Below are 5,306 nucleotides of genomic sequence, written 5' to 3'. Positions count from 1 at the left end.
GCAGGCCTCGGGTGGCAGGGCGCGCCGGGTGCCCGCAGTCAGGGCCCAAGGCAAGGGCCCCAGCCGGGCCTCGTCCTCGGCCTCCTCGGTTTCTGGCAAGCGTGCTTACAGCCGTTTTTCCATCCGGACAGGGAAAAGAGCCTCCTGCCAGTTCTGCTCCTGACTCTTCCAGAACCTCCCACTGCGGTGCTCTGCTGCTACCAGAAAAACGACGGATATGCTGCTCTAAGAAACGCGACCCTCTTCCTCAGCACTGATGGGAAGGACCCTTTATTTCACACAGAGCTTTAACCTTTCTTCTTCTGTCAGCGGGCCGTTTCCCCAATTACAGTACCTTTATAATGAGCCTGGCGTTGCGCTGTGTGCTGTGCACCAACCGGCCTTGAATCCTGTCCCTTCCAGTCAGTTTTAAGGCTCAGGCACCTCGCTCTCACACCTCTTCGTCCGTAGCTCTGCCCACCACAGCACTGTCCACGAAAGGTAATGCCTTTCCTACCTCTCTGCAGGCAACCCGTCTAAACCGTCTCTGACAACGACCACGTGTTAGTGCAGGCACACTGTGAAACCCCAACCAGACCTGAGGAAAGGTGTACTGTTTCTCTCTCCATGTGAAAGCCAATCTGTAAATCGATTTTTCTCTAGTGAGGGGAGTGACCAGGAAACAGCCACTTGTTATCTTGTCGCTTACCAACACCCTTGGGTGCACGAGGTACATCACAGCTATCCTCCCCGGGACGCCGCGCAAAAGTCCTTCTCGCGGGACAGCCTGCCTCCCCACACCTCCAGGCCATCTGCATCTACACGAGCGAGGGCACACGTACAAGTCTGCTCTGGGGAGGAACCTCAGCCCTAAAGGCAGGAATTAAAACAAAGACAGGGAGAGGCAAACATGTGTTCAGGGCAGACCCTGCCCTGTGCCCGCACGGAGCAGAGCACTGCCAGGCCCCTGAAAGCCCGCACCCTTTTCTCCCCGCAACGCATGCCTTGAGGTGGGCCGGAGAAATCCAGGCACCCGCAGCCACCCCAGGGACACCCTCGCCTCTCTGGTTCTGCTGAGCCCTCAGCGCAAGGTGGTTCCGGCCCTTACCCGCCACGGGCAATGAGTGCTGCCGCCTACCAGGAGAAACGCATTGCAAGGCAAAGCCTCCGGAATCGTCAGCGGGCGTATGACCGCCCCCTGGGTTTCTTCTCCTCTTCCTCTGCTCTCGAGGGAAGCTCAATAGCTAGTCCGCTTCTTCCTGCCTTTGCATGTCTAGAGCACCGGCTTATCGACTGCTCTCAGCTGCCTCCTGCGACGCGACGTTAGCGCTAGAAGCACATCCACCGTGTTGCTCGGTATTGGCTCAGAAAGGCGTTTGTTTACTAAAGGAAAGGAAAAGGCAAGAGTACTCCTGGGGAGAACACACGTATATGAACGCAAGCACCATATGAGGGAGGTCATATGCAATGGCAACACAATCTCTGCTTTACGCTCAGTTATGACAGTAAGGCAGTAAGCCAAACGAATACTAGTTTCAAACTTTCAAAGCAACGAACTTATAGAAACAACAACAAAAAATCCAAACTGTGATGAGGATTTCCCCAGAGTTAGCCCAGAAATACTACAAACCACAATAACGTATTTGCTTCCCCTCCAAAGGGTTGCAGCTGCATAAAGAGATACCGAGTTTGCCTTTAATCTCTGCTTTATTCAAAAAGGGGAGGGTGCTGACACACAAAGCCAGAAGGAAGGCTTCTCAGGGGAAAAAAAGCCAGAAGCTTGTAAGCGGCACAAAAAAAGCTTTACAAAGGGGGTGGGGGGTGGGGGGTGCAAAAAGCCCAAAAGAGAGAAGAGCTTAACAGAGTGAACTGGTGGTGCAAAATTGCAAAAGGAAGGATCGAGGGGCAGCAAAAAAGAAAAGGAAAAGGAAGGGATGTTGTGGGCTGGGCGAGGGAGAAGAAACAATTCAGGGTTCTGTGGGGACAAGATGGTGAAAGGGAGGACCTCAGGGGCAAAAAGAACCTCAGCGGAGGAACCTACAAGTCACAAAAAGCCAAACTCAGGCATCCGCAGAGCACAAATACTTGACAGGAGGGATCGGGGGAGAATGAAAGGCCAGAAGGTGGGCTCTGGGGTGCACATAATCCAAAGAGAGGTACCTTTCTCAGCACTCATCACGGCAGCACTCCGGCCTCTCCCCGTGCTGAAGATGGGCTGTGCCAGGATTCGCCATGTCCCCGCGATGCCATCCAGGGCCCATTTACCCACAGCTGGCTCCTTCCCCCCTCTGTCCACACCAAACCCTGACCTGCTTCGGGACAAGAAAGAGCAAAATAAGTGCCAAAACACTGCAAAATGGGTAAATTTGGGGGTAATGGGGAGGGCAGAAGACCATGGGGGACCCTAAGAACCCATCCAGAACGTGTAAGTATTGCTAATAATATTCAAAAGCTGCTTATACTCCTTGTTTTCTTCCCAGGGATTTTTTGCAAGCATATTCTAGATGAGATTTAAAAGGACAAAATTCCATAAAATTTGCAACCCCTAAACAAGCAATGACCTTACTCATTTAGCACTGTCAACCTCCTGCCTTTCTGTTTGTTACGCAAAGTAGATAGTCAAAAGAGAGCTCCGTGACAGTCTGCGCAGTTTTGAAGATTAAACACAAGGGATGTTTGCACAGAGCATCTCTACCACACTAAAGCATGAAAACATCAGCACTCTGATCATCTTTCGAGGTACTGCAGTCAGCAAGCTCAGAAGGCTCGTTCAGTTTCTAAAATATCTGGACTTTTCGAGTAGCGATCGCAGCTTAAAGGCTCTTATTGTCAGAAAAATCTAGTGGCTTGATTACTACAGGTATTATTAGCGGAAGCACACAGCCTTTTAAAAAGGGCAGATACTGTCTTTTACGTTTCCAGTGAATCCTCAGAATTCTCATTGCTTTTCATTAGGAGTCACCTTCAGCCGCAAGAGCGTTAAAAAGACCAAATACTTTGCTGTCAGGTCAGAACTTTCTGCTTCCTGGGGCCTAAAGGGACACGCGATTGTCTGCTAAAACAGGTACTAAACCCCCCAAAAGAGAGAGGGGAAGTCGGACAGAGAGATGGGATGGTACAGGGGAAAAGAGGGATAAGGAGGCGGCAAATAGATGGATGAGGAGCTGAACAGAGGGATGGAAACAGAGAAGACTGGAGAGGTGGATGGAGGGCTGAAGGGGCAAAGAGAGGTACGAAGAGGCAGATAGACAGAGCAGTTGGGGGGGGTGGTGGAGGGATGGGGAGCCAGGCAGAGGGACAGCAGGCAGGTAGTGGGATCGGGAGAGAAAGAGGACGACGAAGAGCTGGACAGAGCGATAGGGAGCCAGTCAGAGGGATGGAGAAGCAGACAGAGGGAAGCAGGTATTGACAGAGGGACGGGAAGAGTACAAGAGGGATGGGGAGCTGGGCAGAGCAACGAGTAGTTAAACAAAGGGATGGGGCACCGGACAGAGCTATGGGGAAAGAAAGAGAAAGATGGAGAGCTGGACAGAGGGACAGGGAGCAGAACCGGATGGACCCAGGCAGCCCGCCCGGGACAGCCCTCGACCCGCTCCAGCCCCGCTCACCCGCCGAGCGCTCTGCACACCGTTTTCCCCAAGTCCGCCTGTGGGCCTGCTTGCCCGAATCCCTGCGCCTCCAGAGCGCCTGCGTCCGCGAGAGCGAGGGCGCACGCACGGGCCCACACCGGGGAGGAACCTTGCACTCCGTCACGCCCTTTTACTACTGCTTGTGCATCAGCCCCTTTCAGACCGTCACGTGCGCACGCTTAACCCCCCAAATTCTCTCAGCCCTTAACAACTTCCGTACTCACGGCACCTAGCTTTCCCACGCTCTTCCCCGTCTTGTTTGAAAACCCTCCCAGAGCTCTTCTGTACTTACGTGCTTCCTTAAAACAGCATCACCGAAATCAACAAAACGGGTCGAGCGGCTCCTCCTCAGGTTGCTGGCCCTCGGAACACTATTCTGCAAATGAATCAAACCACCAAGGTCACCGGGAGGTTCCTGTTTTGGAGCTTCCTCTCCCCCCTCCCGCCCCCCCCCCCCAAGCTTTCATTACGGTTCCCTAACCTGGGCAAACGCAGGTCCTCCCTTAAGCACTGCAACAGTTTTTATTCTGGGGTCCCAAGTTCCCGTTATTGCTTGCTGCTAGGCAGCAAAGCAAGGCGAGGACAGGTCGGGTCACAGGTAACCCATCTAGCCATCCTAAATTCTCATTTTAGGCCTCGCCGGTTACTCCGGGTAAACAGACCAAAATAAAGCTCCAGACAGGCAGGTGAGGCTTCACACAGACCTCGCGGGCCTGCTAGCGCCAGCGATGCCATAGCGACTGGGCTACCAGGCGCTACTCCCCCCTCTCCTTTGCTGGTCCACGAAGCGTGGCTCACGGGTCACGGTAAGGACGCTGCCAACCTTCCTACGGCCGAAGGCTCCTCTTCGGGACCGGGCAGAGAACCTTTCCGCTGGCATTTGGATTCTCCTGGCCGCTCCTGACACGCGATAACTGACAGAGGTCTGAGGGCAGCAGCCCGTAGTTCTTCACGGCAGCATATAGTCCTTCCCCCATGACATGACAAGTAAGGAACAGACACACTGGCCCACTGCTGCAGTGCTGAGGAGGCACAGGCACCTGGAACGGCAGCTCCTGGCTGCCACAGAGCACGACGTGGCCAGCGGGTGGGAACCCTGTTGACAGCTGCACCTCCTGCCACCTCGACAGGCACAACATGATCTCCCAGAAACCCAGCAAGGGAAGCCAACGCCTCCCGGCATGCCTAACAGATTAAAATGGCCGCCCGGAAGCTCGGTGCTGGGACACTACATCTCCCAGAATGCTCCGCAGATGAAAATGGCCGCCCGGCAGCCCGGCGCCGGAAGACTACTGCTCCCGGCATGCCGCGCCCCCAAAACAACATGGCCGCCCGGAAGCTCGGTACCGGAAGAATACATCTCCCAGAATGCTCTGCAGACTAAAATGGCCGCCCGGAAGCCCGGCGCCGGAAGACTACTGCTCCCGGCATGCCGCGCCCCGCAGACAGCCTGGCCGCCCGGCAGCCCGGTGCCGGAAGACTACTGCTCCCGGCATGCCGCACTCCCAAACCAGCATGGCCGCCCGGCGCCGGAAGACTACATCTCCCAGGATGCCGCGGGCAGCAGCGCTCCGTGAGGTTGGACCCAGCGGCGATCCCGTCCCGTCCCCGGCAGCCGCCGTGGAGCCCGGAGCCCCCCGGCCCCGCGATCCCCGGCACCGCCGCGACCCTCCGCAGGGCTCCCCTGGGACCCCTCCG

The 5,306-nt window shown here is 55.5% G+C and overlaps 1 long non-coding RNA gene across 3 annotated transcripts; it reads right to left on the bottom strand.

Moving 5' to 3' along the window:
* Positions 1-1,203: 1,203 nt before the first annotated feature.
* Positions 1,204-4,843, bottom strand: LOC138064721 (uncharacterized). 3 transcript variants are annotated; one of them, XR_011137967.1, is made up of 3 exons: positions 4,407-4,843; positions 3,901-3,984; positions 1,204-2,291 (listed from the first exon to the last, which is right to left on the bottom strand). It is a non-coding gene; the product is annotated as an uncharacterized lncRNA (long non-coding RNA). The 3 variants fall into 3 exon arrangements; XR_011137966.1 differs by having other exon boundaries at positions 4,432-4,842; XR_011137968.1 differs by having other exon boundaries at positions 1,204-2,288; positions 4,432-4,842.
* Positions 4,844-5,306: the final 463 nt, after the last annotated feature.

This window comes from Struthio camelus, chromosome Z (genome assembly GCF_040807025.1).
Source record: "Struthio camelus isolate bStrCam1 chromosome Z, bStrCam1.hap1, whole genome shotgun sequence".
NCBI lineage: Eukaryota > Metazoa > Chordata > Aves > Struthioniformes > Struthionidae > Struthio > Struthio camelus.
Note: the sequence above shows the minus strand (reverse complement) of the source record. Positions and strands in the feature narration are given on the sequence as shown.